At 46.9% G+C, this 16,203-nt stretch overlaps 1 long non-coding RNA gene across 1 annotated transcript in view; it reads right to left on the reverse strand.

Moving 5' to 3' along the window:
- Nucleotides 1–1,207: 1,207 nt before the first annotated feature.
- Nucleotides 1,208–16,203, reverse strand: part of LOC139060952 (uncharacterized) — a 58,128-nt gene continuing 43,132 nt past the window's right edge. Inside the window, exon 3 of the long non-coding RNA XR_011515116.1 lies at nucleotides 1,208–1,293. This is a non-coding gene — a long non-coding RNA (uncharacterized lncRNA). The remainder of the gene's footprint in view (nucleotides 1,294–16,203) is intronic.

Genomic DNA, 16,203 nt, shown 5'->3' on the forward strand with positions numbered 1-16,203 from the left:
GGATGTGATGTTCGCCATTCTTCATGTAGATAACTTAAATAAACCCACTACTCGTCGTTCTCGATGAGAACATGTTCTTCACTTCAACAATGCCCTTAGTGTGGATGAGTTGGACGACGGCATGCGCCAGCTACCCCTTTTTACATGACCGGTCCCAATCCTTACAACATATCCATTTCATCTGCTCCTGAAGTTATGGTTGACTGGTTGGCTCCTATCTAAAAGAGACAGGCGCACTACAGTCAGTCAACAGTTCTGCGGCAGACGAAGTGGACAGGTCCACAAGGTGGACAATTACAGAATAGACCCCACGTGACGCTTTGTGGTGGAGACTGCAGTAGACGGGAGGAAATGAAAGCACTTGCAGTTCGTGTTGGCAAATTGTGTCTTTCGACGTGTTGCCCAGCTATTAGGGCTCTGTATAACCTTCGTTTGATAGCACTGGCAGAAGAAACAGGTGTATTAGACCTAGAGAATGTCCTAGTGGCACCCACTCGCCTGCCCCCACAGTGGGAATGGCAGACCATTGAATGCGACAGCTCTTTCGTAGAAATATCTAAGCGAGTGCCAGAAGCACACATACAATTCTATTTCCGTGAACTTCAGGAGTACTCCTGTACAGAATACTACACAGACGCTTCCAAGTCCCCTAATGGAGTTTCCTACGCAGCTCTGGGACTTTCATTTTCAATATTCGGTGCACTAAATCCACACACAAGCATCTTTACAACGGGAGTCTACGCTATACTCTCGGCTATTCAAAACATTAGGATCACAAACTTTGCTGGCGCTATTGTGTTTACAGATTCATTATGTGCAGTCACAGCCATACCTAGCCCCCAAAAATATAGGAACTCAATTTTCAGTGAGCTGTACAGTCTGTTGCGCCCAATATATATGTCAAATCAAGTGATCTTCATATGCTGGGTACCTGGTCACACAGGTATATGAGGCAACGAAGCTGCAGACGAAAGTGCTACGTCAGTAACTTTTAGCGACACAGATGGAAATATCCCCATCCTTGCCACAGACTTAAAGGCTTTTCTACGCCGTAAATTGAGGTATCATTGGCAAGGCGAGTGGGACAAGCAATGGATAAGCTTAACAGAATAAAACACAAACTGGGGAACGAGATAAGTGGGAAAACAGCACGGTACAAGGAAGTGCTTCTTTGCCGATTAAGGATAGGCAACGCATACAGTACTCACTCTTATATCTCGACTGCGGGCGATCCAGCAGCTTGTAGTAAATGCGGCAATAGTCTGACGGTGCTCCATGTTCTTATTCAGTGCTCTGCAATAGAAACAGAGAGGAAAAAGTATTTTCCTTCAAATATCACCGCAAATATACCTCTTCACCCGCATTTTTTCTTAGCGATGAACCGCTTTTTAATCCGCAAATAGTCCAAGATTCCTTAGCCGAAACCGACACCGCGAAAATCATTTGGCCAGGCAAGTTTTAGCACATGACTAACTGCCCCGCCTTCAAGGGCTCTCTTGAAACTGTGGTGTCACTGTTATATTTTATTGCATCATGTTTTAATGAAAGCCCATTGCCATAACCCACCTCACTACCTAGGCAGCGTCATTATTTTAGCACCTATATATTCTACGCCACTTACAGCGACAGCCTTTAGGCCATTTTACAGCAATGTGAAATCTACAATGAGGTATTCCTTGTACACGCCATCCAGAATACATCGTTAGCATTACCACTTGTCATGGCGCTCTTTGGTCAAACGGTCCTTTCGCCACAAAACACCACACATAATCAATATCATCATCTTTCGACGTGTTCTCGCCGCATCAGCTTAGCTGCTTGCCTTAGAGGTGTTCTTAACCCATCGGCTGAGCGGTATGTACAAAGGTTATTCCCCCGAGTCGCACTGTGCCGTCCTCTGGCTGCGCCAACAACCAGCGAACGAGGAAGCTGCTCATGCAAGAGCCCTGCGATCGATTTTCACCGAGACACAAGTTTGTGTTTGCGTGGAGTACATTCCGACGTACAAGTTTCCTGAGGCACTTGAAAACCGGCACTGTATGATAGGGGCCTTAAACAGAAAGGACTTCTGCCCAGCAAGCTTCTACTCAGTTCTAGGTTCAAATCCGGATGACAACGTGGGAGATCAAGTCGTATACACAAAACTGCGTTTCGATGTGGAAGAAAGGTAAGCTGAAAGCGTTCTGGTGCGCCTGTCGAGTTCGTAACTTGTGCAGTGATTGCTTAGTTACGGGAAATAAGCAAGACTACACGGAACTTGATTATTTTCGTGCATTGTGTTATTCATGCGCGCGAACGAGCCTCATTCGAGTACATGTGACCGCGAAAATGCAGAGCACTGAGTAGCGTGCAAAGAACCAGAGCCGCCGACACGTCAATGCCTAACTTGATCTTTCGTTTGTTTATTTTTTCATTCCCGCACTGTGTGGGGGCTTGAACACCCATAAACTTTCCAATGCTCACACTTAGCTTCACGACAAGCACGTTCAGTCGTTGCTGACAGAGCCCGTGCCACCTTCAGTGTTGTCTTACATGAATACCCAAATTATTGCGTGTTGAATACTGACTGCGAGGGAGAAAAGAATGAAGGGCCCAGAACTCCTTGCACACGCGAAATAAGATGTAATGCTTTTAATTCGTGCACACTGGACTGGCCTACTATAGTTGGTTACGTGGTTGACTGTGTCCACTGTCAGTGCAGAATGCTGCTCATCCTCGCTTCAAGCGTGTCGAAGCTATACATAAACACCCACGAGTTAGAGCTTTCCAGACGACTGCGTGCAAAAGTTAGAAAAACACGTTTGTTGAACACATATCGATCGCGGTGTGCTAAGGGCAGTCGGCGGTCGAGAGGATAAAGTCCGCAAGATATGCAGCACAATGTATGACGCTAGCGCGAGGCAAAGTATGCACAAACATGCAAGACAAGAAAATAATGACGTACTTCATATCCCCTATTATCCTTACACACAGTGCTTCAAGCCTCCATAAAATTACTTGTGTAAATATAAAGACATCGTAGAACGAAAGCTAGGCTAATTGGACAACTTTACAGCTGCTGTGAAGCTGACGATGCTACATTATCGTTGAATAAACACCGTGCCGCTGGGCCTTTTCGCAAAGTTATCGCCGCAGTATACTTCTCTGACCTGAAATGTGATCGCTTTAAAGAAGACACAGTTACCGACGTTCAGAGAAGACAACACGGCTGAAGCGATTTCGGAACCGGCCATCGCAGGCGACGGACAACCGAAAACGTGCTGTGGCCCAATGATGGCCGCACTGCTCCCGCAGTCCTATCACCATTATCATCATCATCAAAACAGAAACATGGCGGCCGCCTACAGGAGCTCGCAATTCTGATCTGAAAATTCATAACAAAGCAGTATCTGCTAACACTATGTAGGGTCAGTTTATTCAGCACTAACACAGGCTTGTACCTGCATCAAATTAACGTCCCACCCGCCGATTCTCACGGTTCCGACAAGGTAAATATATTTGGTAGCGAAGCTCCCATAGGAACCCATACGTTCAAAACATTACCTTTCATCTGTGGATCGATGGATGGATGTTATGAGCGTCCCCTTTGGAACGGGGCGGTGGGTTGCGCCACCAAGCTCTTGCTATCATACTGCCTCGTTTCCTACGTATGTTAAAATATAAAAACGAAGAAAAAACACTATGAACTACCACACCCAAACTTTCTGATCGCCTATTGCCAACTGTGCTTTTGTACGTCTCCGTTTTTTGTCGTTTCCCTACTTTTCTTCCACCAATCCTCCAGTCGCCTCTTACTAATGCCTATTGCGGACATAGTTACTTTTTCCACTGCTCCCGCCAAACCCAAGGGCTTCAAGGAGGCCAGTTGTGCCTAAATCGACCGCTGGGTAGACGTCCTCACATTCTAATAAAACACGCTCCATTGTTTCTCTAGCTTCACCGCAGCAAGCACATGCTTTTTCCTTATTATATCTCGCTTTATAGGTGCGTGTTCTAAAGCATCCCGATCTCGTTTCGAAAAGTAATCAGCTTCCCTTTGAGTTATCATAAGCTATTTCTCTCCCGATTTCGTTTTTTCCTCTTAAGTAGTTACTCCTGGCAGGTTTCTTCACCATTGCCGCCACCCATGAGATTATTTCAGCCTCTCTGCGTTTCCGCTTGACCTTCTTTGTTGCTGTGTTGCCCACCCTACCGGCCGCATACTTGCTGGTACGCTTCCTAGTTCTTTTCCTCCACTGTGAATCAATGTTTTTCCTGTACAGATACCCGAACCATCTCCCTGCCGATTTACTTTCTTCCATATTCCTCAGCTGTTCTTCATGCTTAATTTTACTGCGAGCTTCCCTCACTTCAAAACTAGTCCAGCCCATATCACCCTGCACAGCTTCATTCTAGTCGTCCCGCGAGCGCCCAATGCGAGGCGACCCACTGACCTTTGGTTCCCATCGAGTCCTGATTGTACCCCTGATTTAAAGCAAACAACCACATTTGCAAAAGTAAGTCCTGGAGCCGTTACACCCTTGCACATACCTCGGAGGACCTCGTGCCTATTGAATCCCCATAGCGCTCTTTGCTTCATTATGACTGCATTTCTCTTCCCCTTCACTGTTATTGTTTTTCCCTGTGTTTTCATATATGTATTGCCCTCGTGTATCCATATACCGAGGTATTTATATTCTGTTACTCGAGGTATTTCCTGGCCCTGTATCTCCACTTTCTGTTGACTGTTTTCATTGAATACCATAACACCTGATTTTCTAACACTAAATTTCAAACCTTAATTGTTTCATTCCTGTTCACAGATATCAGCTAGACGTTGCAAATCACTTTGTTAATAATAATAATAATATTTGGGGTTTTACGTGCCAAAACCACTTTCTGATTATGAGGCACGCCGTAGTGGAGGACTCCGGAAATTTTGACCACCTGGGGTTCTTTAACGTGCACCTAAATCTAAGCACACGGGTGTTTTCGCATTTCGCCCCCATCGAAATGCGGCCGCCGTGGCCGGGATTCGATCCCGCGACCTCGTGCTCAGCAGCCCAACACCATAGCCACTGAGCAAATCACTTTGTTAGCTAGCAACACAATGTCGTCCGCATAAAATAAACCTGGGAGCTGCTGCTCTACTACTGTTCCCGCCTGCTTGTATGAGAGATTAAAGCCGATATTACTTCCTTCCAGCACCCTCTCCATCCCCACCATGTACATCATAAACAGCAGCGGGGATAAAGGGCACCCCGGCCTCAGTCGGTTGTTGATATGAACTTTCTCCTGGCTCCTCATCCCTTCCCATTCAACCCTTCCCATTCAACCCTTCCCATTCAACCAAATCAGGGTCATCCCTTCCCAAACCGTATTTTCTAGGTAAATCTCTCTCAAAAGCTGTTGACAATCGTTACCGAAGCGTTCGCCTTCCAGAATATCCCACAATATGTCGCGCACTACGCTGTCGTAGGCTCCTGTAATGTCTAAATAGGCCACATATGACGCTGTGTTTCTATTTTGATATTTCAATACACTGAGTAAGAACAAATAAGTTATCACCTAAACGCCTACGTATTCTGAAGCCAATCTGAAGTTCTCCCAAAATGCCATTATTCTCTGGCCATGCTTGAAGCTTTAATTTGATTGCGCGGTTCGTGGGGCTTAGCGCCATCTGTATGTGGAGGGAACACTTCCGGCAGAAGAAAGAAATAATGTGACGCCATATCCGTTAAAAACACAAGTGACGTCGTTTTGTTTTCAACGCGCGAAATTTGTTTCGTTGGCATGCCTTTGGAGCTGTATATTCAAGTACCCCGCCATTCGACTTGATGGGCGTTTCGAGCTTTCAGCGCGGTAAGCGACGCAGGAAAAAGCCAGCCGTACGGTTGTCGAAATCGCACCCCTGCAGAGGAGATACTTTCTTTGGAGGCCGACGAAAGATTTGGATGCAGAGTGCTGGTCCTATCGTCGGACGCCAAGCCCGTCGGCCAACGCAGTCGCACGAAAGCAACTAAACAATTGTCTAATAATAATAATAATAATAATAATAATAACATCCTTAATTTTATGAAAATATTTCACATTCAAAAAACCGGTTAGCCCAAGCCATGAAGGCTTGTCGGGCCGCACCCGGAAGTGAGCGACAAGTACTAAAAAAATAATAAAGCAAGGATAGCAATCTATAAACTGAAGCAATTTACAAAACAAAAGCAAACTACAACGAAAAAGGAGGCTACAACACAAAAGCAAAACTACCACAAACAAAACGTGAGCTACGAGCAAACGGAAACTAGAAAAGATATAAAATCAAACAAACAAGGATACACACCAATATAGACCAAACGAAACTAGAGGTCGGGCTCTAATGACAACTAAACGGAATAATAATTAGTTTTGAGGTACAGTTTGACTGTCCGTTTTGATGAGATAGAGTACAGTTCAGTGGGTAAAGAATTAAAAACGTTAGGAACATAACATTATCTGGTATAATGACTAAGACGGGTATAACACCGCGGGGTAGTAAACGTAGTATGGTGGCTCAGTGGTCTGGCACGAAGCAACGGAAAAAGAAAATCACTGCTCCAAAAACGTTGTATCACCACAGTATGAAAAATTAATGCTTCAAATGAGGGTAACTGCAAAAAGGAAAACAGATTATTATTAGGGGGAATGGTCTCATTGCATGCAACATTGCGAAGAACAGATTTCAGAAAAGCATTCCATTTTGCGCGCCATGTAAATGTACAGTGTTAAAATATGGTAACTGCGTATCTAAGATAGCTGTACACAAGTGCGTGAACAATGACTTTCTGGACAGAAAACGGGAACAGGTGTCTAGAGTTATACAGAAGACGGGACACTGTACGTAGCTTTTCGCTAATACCTGTAAAATGAGTGTTCCATGTCATATCAGAATCAAACATGATGCCTAAATATTTTACATTAGTTGCGAACTCTGTATCTGTATCTTTACGTCTAGATCATGTGAATAAGGTAAGAGAAATAAAATGCAAAACCGAAATGCTAAGAATGTCTTTTTTCCCCAGGACGATTTCGAACTGGAACAGGTTACCGCAGGAATCTGTAACAATTCTGTCTAACGATGCATTTTTTTCTTCCTTGTTATAACATGTTCTTTTGATGAATAAAGTTGTGCTCTAAGGACCAATGCTGTCTGAAGATGTATCTTTCTTTTTCTTCATTAAGATATATTCTGTTATTGACTGAAGTTGTGTTTCTCGGGATGTATATGTTGTGCTGTAAATTATTTTGCATTTCTTATGAAATGACTTGTACTGTTTGTTTATATACTATATGTCCCCCCCCCCCCCACTATAATGCCACACTGGCGCTGTGGGTTCTGTAATAAATAAATAAATAAATAAATAATGGTATGCGTTTGCAGTTTGTAGAATTAGAGTCGTGGACAAAAAATGGCACAGGACGATCAATTGTTTTAATGGGGATTATGAAAGCAAACCAGTTTAGTCTTTTGTCTATTAATTCCAATTCCGTTACTTGTGCACCAATCCATTACAAACGTGGCATCTGCTTGAAGGTTATTAACGCATGTATTAAATGACGCATGAGTTGACAGAAGGACAGTGTCGTCCGCGTACTGGAATATGTGGCATTTTGATACAAATTGAGGCAAATAATTGACGTACAGTTTAAACAAAAGTGGAGATAAAACAGACCCCTGGGGAACACCCGATTTTAACATTATTTTTGTACGGGAATAGTCACCTATATGCGCACCACCTGAGAGCGATTGCTAAAATAACTAGACAACAAGTTTATAAATGGGCCCCTGAAGCCAATTCTTTCTAGCTTATCAAGAAGTAATGTTTGAATAACGGAATCGAAAGCCTTAACTGCACCTGAAAGAAGAGCACATACGAATTTGTAATTGTCAAAAGCTGAATAGATAGTGTCCGTAAATTTTCCTAGTAGGGAAATAGTGATTTTTCCCTGGATGAAACCAAACTGTGCTTGTGACAGAACATTTTTATTCAGGAAATTGGTCATCGTTACGAGCAGGTGTTTTTCAATTATTTGACTTACTGCAGGCAGAATGCAAACCGGTCTATAGTTCTCTACTTTGCTATGAGAGCAACTCTTATAGAGCGGCTTAACCACAGCTACTTTTAAATCATCGGGAATAACGCAATGATCCATATACTCATTCATAATGAATAGAAGAACGGATTCAAGCACAGAAAAATTACGTTGAATATCATGTACGGAGATACCGTCCATACCAGGTGGTTTCTTAGGTCTAAAGCTAAATAAGATGCTGTGCAAGTCTCCTGCAGTAACCGGTGGCAAGAATGCCGATCGTACAGTATTAGGAACCGCGCTAGACGCATCTGGAGCAAAAGGCTGAAGAGGTGAAGACACTATAGAAAAAGAGTAATTAAATTCTTGAACAGCTGACGTGAGGTTGCCGAAATGTTTTGCGAATGCATTTTCTAAAGGTTGATTGATATTTCGTCCGAATACTTCGTTAAAGGGCCCCTGAAACGGTTCGGACAAATTTTGTAGGCGCGTAGCGTACAGCTTAAGTAGAACATTCGCACCACAATTTAAGTGAAGCGTTACGTATTAATGGAGCTGCAAGCGATTAGAAGTTACCCTCCTCCCTAGCTTGCTTTTCCTCCTCAACTCGCTCGCCAAGCGAGCGGCGCTAAGCTCCGCCTTCACTGGTTCAGCGTCACGCTGCGACGTCACATCACTCACTTCCGGTTGTTTAGGAGCACGCCCCCTCCCGCGCGAGACCTCTCCGCTAGCTGCTTGGCCGTCGACCGAGAGCTATCGAAGCAGCGTGCGTTGCGAGCATTCTGTCGTAGCGCCGAACGTGTCCGGTACTCCGCTAAAAACAGGCAAGGCAAGCTGGTCATTTCGGCAAATGACTGGAGGCATAAACTCAAGCTGATGAAGGAACTTTAGCGTAGACGTACGTGAGCAGCCTGATCGGTCTGCACGGTCCATACACTTGCTGGCGCAGCGCTTAACCAGTCAAACAAAGCGCTAATATTGCTCTAACCAAGTGTAAAGCATTTTAAACATTTATAAATCAACGTGTTGATGATTACACTCCTGCGAAAAATACACACCAGCAGCAAAGAATACACTTCGTTGCTGCTACTGTGTATGGTTGAGCTCTGTGCCACCAGGTGGCTGCACCGTGCAGACCGTTCACATTTGCCCTTCTGCTCATGTCGTGGCTCATCCCGGCACAGTCAAGCGGCCAGACCCTGTCCCCTTGCGCTTGCGTTTGCCCTAATACTGGACTCGCGGTTTGCAGGTCTCTAGGTTTGCAGTCCACAAGGCAACAAAGTCGAATCATAGTGCTCGCGAAAAGACTGAGACCGACTCTGACCGCGGAGCTCTCGTCAAAATGGAGTACGTTGTAACATAAGCAGACGACACTTGCTGTGTGCCGGAAGTGCTGAAGTGTACTAAAAAACTATTCTTGTGTATTCTCTTTAAGTTATTTTCTTTTTACAAAAACAAAGTAACTAACATTCCAACTATTACGAGCATCATTTGTTCACCATAAAGTTGGAAAAATTATCGACCACGCGCCCTGGTCAGCCAATCAGATAGCTCGCCCATGTGACGTAATATGGGTTATTTGCATCATATGGGTAGGGGCGGCTTAAAATTCCGCCGAGCAGTGCGCTGCGATCGGTAGCGATGTGTATTTTTAAAACCTTATAATAAATTACACGCTTTACGCAGAGCACTTAGATGCATCAATTAATGATCAGAAGAACCTACTCTAACGACTCAGTACGTTTGTAGAAAATCGCCAAAATCGTTTCAGGGTCCCTTTAATAGCTGACCATGTCTTTTGGGGGGACTGTTTGCTTTCATTAAAGGTCTTAGTATAATGCTGACGCCTTGCCGACCGAATCATGGCGTTTACCCTGTTCCGGTGCGATCTGTACAGATCTCTAAGGTGTGTATTGTTTGGGGAACGCTTACAACGTGCCCAAAGGTAATCATTTCTTTAATAGCCGTCAGCATATCGCACGTTAGCCATGGAAGTTTGGGGTTGCGTTTTTTCACGGTGATTCTTTTATGGGCGGTAATATTTAAAGAACACATCGCATCAACAAAACGTGTATAAGCGGTGGACGTCGTGACATTACGTAAGAATTTGGTCCAATCATAATTGGCCACAAGATTTTCAAATTTAGCGATATCAAGGATGTTTAGGCGATGAAGGTTAGGGCGAATCTAAAGGGAACTTGAAACGCAAGATGACAGCCTACAATATAACGATCGGCCAGTTTACATTTACCTACCACTGAAACGGTGCTAGCCAATGGGGCTCTTACATTCACATGATCAAGGCAAGATGACACCATTTTGCTTCCAATGTATTCCTCTCGCGTGTAGGCATTAGTGGTTGGACTGACTCCCCATTTTGATAGAATGTTAAGGTACTCGCAAACCACTGGCCTCGATGGCGATAGAGTACCAATATTAATGTCCCCTATCAAACAAAGTAGACTATTTGGTGATAAGGAGTGAAGAAGGTCGTTTAATTCTGTTAAAAATAAATTCGCATTTTCTGGGGGTGGCCTGTATATACAAACTAGGCTGATATCGGCATCAGGAACTGAAATGTTTAGCGCAACAAACTCGGCAGAGATGAAATTTGTGGCGAAATGTAAAACCTTTAACCTCTAATGCACAAACACCATGACGCCACCTCCTCTCCCTATCTGCCGTGTAAAAGAATAGCTGGAATATTGCTTAAGCGAAAATAGGGGAACCAAATCGGCAGGGATGTTGATTTCCGCTAGGATGATTACGTCTAATATGTGGTCAGTGTTATGGAAAAGAGCAAGAAACTCGTTCCAGTGACGACGAATGCTACGAATGTTCATGTGCACAGCCGAAAACGCTTTGTCACCTTGAAGCGATAAGCTGCAGAAGGCAGCTAAATCATTGCATTCGTGAAAGACAGTGTTCATTGCCGAACAAGCCTATCAAAGTCGGCAAAACCATTGATACGCGTTAGAGGTGTGCCTTCTGATCTCCTGACAAAAAATTTTCCGTGTCTTGACCACACAAATCTGTACTTCACTTCTTTTCCCTTTTGCCGCGCAGCCCAAAACAATTGTTTGTTAAAGCCCGTTAGATTGTCGCGGAAAAACATGGGAGGGATATCTTTGCTTTCAACTAGGGACCGTAATTTCGCACGTGAAGTCATCCATTTCTCTTTCAAAATTCTACTCACAAACCTAACCAGCACGACAGGTGCCCCTTCACGCTTCGCTGGCATTCGATGGATGGTGGCGTCCACATCACAATCATCAAAAGGCACTTCCAGCTTTTGTGCCAAGTCACCGATTAGTGAAAAAAGTACCTCCGTAGGTTTCTGCGGGAAACCGTGAATTTCCAAATTGGGCAACCTGCTGTACTCCTCTGCCCCATTCACCTCCTCTCGCTGTTGTCCAATTTCCTCTGAGTGTTCAGAGGCAGCAGAGCGCAGTGTTGCTACTTCTGTCTCCAGTTTTTCAATGGTGACCTGGCGCTTTGCGTCCGAAGCGCGCGCCTCTTCATACCTTTCCGACGGGAAAGCAATGGAAGATTCGACGTTCTGCACCGATTTGTGAAGTGCATCCACCGTAACTCTCAGTGAGAGAAGCTCATCTACTTTTAGGGCAAGGGAGTTGACGGCGTCTTTCAGCGGAAGTAAGGCTTCTATCTTTGCTGCTAATTCAGATACTGATGCTGAAACAGGCACTAATTCAACTTCCGTCGATGCCTGGTTGTCCGCTAGACAAGTACGGCATCGCCAACTGTCTCGCTTATCAGCTCCTTTGCCCGACATGGTAGTCTCAGCGACGCCAGCACATTTTTTTCCCAAAGTGAAAACCGTGTTGGCATTCTACGCAGGTTACAAATTTGCCCTGAGCCGGCCAGCAGTTTCCTACATAAACCACAGTTCCGTTCCATTGTCATCTTTCAAATCGGAAAGGCAGCAGACGGCGGCAAGCATGAAGTAATGTGAAAAACAAAAACAGCGAATACTACACCTCACCTGCACCAAAGACAAGTGTAAGCCTGTGCCTAGCGCTTGCCGCCGACAGCGAAGAAGCTGCTGCGCGGTCGAGACTTTATCCTCCTGGACGTTGCAGATGCGCAGGCGTCCCGACTAGTGGGCCATCTTGCAGCCAGTGATTAGCTCCTGACGATAGAAGCTGGGCGAGGGCCTCCAGGATGGTTGAAGCACGCTCCGCGCCGCCCGCAAATGGGACAGGTGCTCCCAGCAAGTGCTGTTGCAGCCAGCGAGATCGGCACCAAAGACAAGCGTAGGCGTGGGCCGAGAGCTTGCCGCCGACTGCCTGGCGGTCGTAACTCGCTACTTTTGACTGAACAGGTCAGGAAGCGATGAAACTACCCGCGCCACCGAATTCAGACAAACGTCGACAAGCAGGATAGCAGGGCGTATTTCGACAGGTGAACTTTACGAGCGCGCCTTCCTGCACATTTCAAGAGCTGCATTGCAGTGCGAGTGACAGCGGCGTCAACGCCCTCTGTAACGATGGGCGCCGAAAATAAATGCATTTATTAATAATAATAAAATTGAATAAACTTGTATTTTCTTAACTCATCACGGATATATAAGATTGACCAGAAATTTTATGTTCGTTGAATGAATAAAACTGTGTTTCGCTTGAATTAAAAACGATTTTTTCTTTCCTAATGTTTGTTCCCTCCAAACACAGTCGCGCTTCAATCGCTGCTCCCGTAGCCACCCTTGCTGATGTCGGTGACAATTTGTACTGAACCGCTTTTTGCCCGAAGCTTCGCGACCTATTTGTATCGACCTTAGTTCGTACGCGTATGATCGGCGTGACTTCTTACGTCAATACGGAATCTTATAAAAAGATATCGTGAAACATTTTTATACTATTTTGAGGTTATAGTACATTTATATTGCTACGGAATAGTATTACCGATGACGAAGAGGCGAGCAGTAAGAAGACGACGACAACGATGAGAGGCTAGCGCGGGCTGTTGCCTCTTGGCCAAGTGCGGCGTGTTACGTTGTAAATATACTTGTATATAGCTTTTCATTTGCGTCTTCTTACGTTACATATCTGGTGGAGGTGGACGTTCCCTGTACCTCGTCACGGAGCTTCGCAGTGGACGGTACGTCGAGCCTAGCTTCATGGCTCCCGGCGATGACAATTCGACTCAGCCGCCTCCGACCCCTCCTGCCACTTCGACGACCTACATCTCTCTCCCTGCTCCTCGTGATCCTGGCGTATTCTCGGGCAAAGATGGGGACGACGTCGACGACTGGATCAGCCTGTACGAACACGTCAGCCGCAATAACCGGTGGGACCCTACTATCATGCTGGCCAACGTAGTCTTTTACCTCGGTGGCACACCTCGAGTTTGGTTTCGGACGCACGAAGAGGAGCTCACCAGTTGGGATTCGTTCAAGCAAAAGCTCCGAGACTTGTTCGGCAACCCCTACGGTCACAAACTTGCCGCGCAGAAGGCGCTTTCCGGCCGTGTGCAGACGTCAACAGAGCCCTATGTCACGTACATTCTGGACGTCCTGGCTCTGTGCCGCAAAGTTGATGCACACATGCCTGAGTCAGACAAGGTATCCCACATCCTCAAAGGCATTGCCGATGACGCCTTCAACTTGCTCGTGTTCAACAACGTCGCGACGGTGGATGCTGTTATCAAAGAGTGCCGCCGCCTGGAACTCGCTAAAAGCAGACGTATCGATCAGCAGTTTGCCCGTTTGCCCAACACCCCAGCGACTTCTTCCTGTGCCGACGCTCCTCGTCCCAACAACACCGGCGATATTACCAAGCTCGTTCGGCGTGAGATTGAGGCCGCCTATCCGGCTGCCTTCGACTCCAGCCCCACCAACGTACCGGCAGTCACGGTTTCCCTGATCCAGGCAGTTGTCCGCCAGGAGTTCGAAAACATGGGCCTTCACACCATCTGCTCGGCCCATCACCCTGATACCCATCCGGCTTCTTCGATTCCGCCCCGTCCCGCATCGTCTTACCCACCACGTTTCCGCAACCCAGCTGAATGGCGCACTGCCGACGACAAGCCCATTTGTTTTCACTGCCGTCGCATCGGGCACATTTCTCGGCACTGTCGAAGTCGCTGGACTTCCCCGACCCGGTCTGCTTATACTGCCTATTCTCGCCCCTCGGGTGGCCCTTCTCGTCCTTATGCCGCACGCTCCGATAATGCCGCCACTGACTCTCCTGCGCCGAACCGCCCCTATTCTCGTTCGCCTTCGCCCCAACGACGACAATCTCGCTCTCCCCAGCCCCGTCGCTCCTTTTCGCCGACTCCCTTCGGACGCCGCTCCCAGCCGGAAAACTGAATGATGCAGCGCCTCGAGGTGACGCTGCATTGCTCCCTACGCCGCCAAATCCTCCACTGACGTTGCCCACTCATCTGAACCTTCTTGACGTGCAAGTCGACGGTGTTCCTGTATCTGCTCTTATAGACACTGGGGCGCATTTGTCGGTAATGAGCGCGGACTTTCGTACCCGCCTGAAAAAAATAATCACGCCCGCCACGACGCTTGTTGTCCGTGTCGCCGATGGCGGAACAGCCCCCGTAATTGGTATGTGTGCCGCCCGCGTCTCCTTCGCCGATCGCTCAACAGTCGTGCTATTCACGGTCATCGCCCACTGTCCCCATGACATCATCCTCGGCTTAGACTTCCTCTCCGCACATTCTGCTCTAATTGATTGTTCCGCCAGTACTCTCCGCCTTGACCTGCCTGTTCTGGATCCCGCTGAACCACACCCCAGTCGCCTCAGTTCCGTCGACTTTGTTCGCTTGCCACCTACGGCACTGACTTACGTTGACCTAGTGTCATCCCCACCAGTGCCCGACGGTCACTATATCGCGGCTCCTATACAAGACGTCCTCCTTACACACGGGATCACGGTACCTCATACCGTTTTATCTATTACGGCTAATTGCGTCTGCCTGCCAGTGGTCAATTTTGGCTTGACGACACAAGTGCTGCCACGCGGGATGTCTCTGGCCCAGCTTTGCTCATTCGAAGATCACTCAGTAGCATCTATTGAGGTAGACAGCCATTCAGCCGATCCTCCTCTACCATCTCAGTCGACAACTTGCACCATCGCCGACTTACAGAAAATGATTGCGCCCGACATGCCGTCCGAGCACGCTCGTGAGCTCTACCGCGTTCTGTTTTCCTACAACGATATTTTTGACTATCACGATCGTCCTTTGGCCCAAACTACAACTGTTAAACATCGCATTAATACCGGCGATGCCCCTCCTATTCATCGCCGCCCCTATCGAGTGTCACCGGTTGAGCGTCAAGTTATTCACGCTGAAGTTCGAAAAATGCTTGCCAATAACATCATAGAACCGTCATGTAGTCCATGGGCGTCACCGGTTGTACTGGTAAAAAAGAAGGATGGCTCATGGCGCTTTTGCGTGGATTATCGGCACCTTAACAGGGTTACCAAAAAGGACGTGTATCCCCTACCTCGGATCGATGACGCCCTTGACTGCCTCCATGGTGCTCGCTACTTCTCTTCTATTGACCTCCGCTCCGGCTACTGGCAGATTGCTGTGGACGATCTCGACCGCGAGAAGACTGCTTTTGTAACTCCGGACGGTCTTTATCAATTCAAAGTGATGCCGTTTGGTCTATGTAACGCTCCTGCCACTTTTGAACGCATGATGGACTCCCTTCTTCACGGTTTCAAATGGTCCATATGCCTGTGCTACTTGGACGACGTCATAGTATTCTCCCCAACGTTCGCTACGCACCTCGAGCGCCTCTCGGCAGTCCTGGACGTTTTTCGTCGCGCCGGTCTGCAACTGAACGCATCGAAGTGCCAATTCGGCCGTCGCCAGATTACCGTCCTTGGGCATCTCCTTGACGCGAACGGAGTGCAACCGGACCCAGGCAAGATCCATGCTGTTACGCACTTTCCTGTTCCGAAGTGTGTCAAGGATGTGCGCAGCTTCATCGGCCTTTGTTCCTACTTCCGCCGTTTCGTGAAAAATTTCGCGGCCATAGCACGACCACTAACCGAGCTTTTGAAAAAAGACGCCCCTTTCCAGTGGGGCTATAACGAGGCCTCTGCATTCTCGCATCTAATCGACGTTCTCACAACGCCTCCCGTTCTGGCCCATTTCGATCCTTCTGCGCCTACCGAA

Source organism: Dermacentor albipictus, chromosome 6, assembly GCF_038994185.2.
Source record: "Dermacentor albipictus isolate Rhodes 1998 colony chromosome 6, USDA_Dalb.pri_finalv2, whole genome shotgun sequence".
Classification (NCBI taxonomy): Eukaryota; Metazoa; Arthropoda; class Arachnida; order Ixodida; family Ixodidae; genus Dermacentor; species Dermacentor albipictus.